Here is a 1,126-nt window from a genome sequence, read left to right as displayed (position 1 = left end):
AACTGGTATGTCGTTATGTGAAGAGTACCTGTACCATCTATGGGTTGAGATGTAGTATTTAGGTAACTACTGAGGTGACAAACACACTTAATCACACTTTTTTTGGCCTGCTCAATACCCCATCTTCATTTTTAATTGACTATATAGACATCAGTCCTTACCATCATTTGGTACTTTAGATGGTATGAATAAGCTGTCTAGTAAGTAGTCCCCACATACAAAATACCTATGTTTCAGAAGTGGATAAAATAATTCACATACACACAATTTTTATGGATGAAAGGACATGTAAGCTGATTGTATATGTGTGTTCACTGAGATTTAGCAATTAACATGTTCTCATTATTTGGGATGTCAGAACAGACAGGTTTACAGCATATGCAGTAGCAGTTGTGGGAGACTGACTGGATGACTCAATAGGCGTTTTCCAACAAGCCAACTCTTGTGAAACTAAACTAATCCTCTGGACAAAGGAACAAATCAATGGTATTCAGCTATGTCTACATGCCATATCTATTAATTATTTGAACAAACTAGAACTAAACATGGCAGTTGCATCACTTTTTTTTTTTTTTAAATACTGAAAATCCTAAAAACAGTTTTCACTTGCTTGACTTAATACAAGGCAACTTGTTCAGAACAGCTGAAAATGAGCAAGTCCCAAAGATCTAACAAAAAGATCTTTTTTCTCCAGACTCTTGTTTTACTAGTTCTGTCTTTGTGTGACAGCAGAGGGAAGGACAGCAGGTCCCAAGCTGCTTTGGTGTTATGATACTTCTCATATGACCAAAGCAAGAAGTTGCCCCACCACTTGCTTTCAAACCTTGATTACCAAAATGCAGGTTTTGGTGCCTGCACCTTCACTTCCTCTTCCAGGCTAACCTAAATGAGCAAGCAGCAGGCAAGGGAGATCCGCACCCCGGGGGCCTGACTCAATTAGGCCAGGCGAGAGTGCACAAGCCGCCTGAGCCCGAGCAGCTTCAACGGCCGCTGTCAACAGCGCCGGCCACTGTCACCATCAAATTAAATTCAGCAACCGGGAGAGGAGCCAGGTGCGTCCCTCCGAGCAGCCCCCGCGGCCCCGGCCCGGCCCGGCCCAGCTCCACCTCCGGCGCCGCGGGGCTCG

General features: G+C 44.1%; 1 protein-coding gene across 3 annotated transcripts in view; it reads right to left on the bottom strand.

Moving 5' to 3' along the window:
- LOC109301874 (MOB-like protein phocein) overlaps positions 1-1,126 on the bottom strand; it is a 35,913-nt gene that overhangs the window by 23,498 nt on the left and 11,289 nt on the right. The gene's annotated exons all lie outside the window — the stretch shown is intronic.

This window comes from Gavialis gangeticus, unplaced genomic scaffold, assembly GCF_001723915.1.
Source record: "Gavialis gangeticus isolate Ggan-Ray unplaced genomic scaffold, GavGan_comp1, whole genome shotgun sequence".
In the NCBI taxonomy this organism is placed as follows: Eukaryota; Metazoa; Chordata; order Crocodylia; family Gavialidae; genus Gavialis; species Gavialis gangeticus.
Note: the sequence above shows the minus strand (reverse complement) of the source record. Positions and strands in the feature narration are given on the sequence as shown.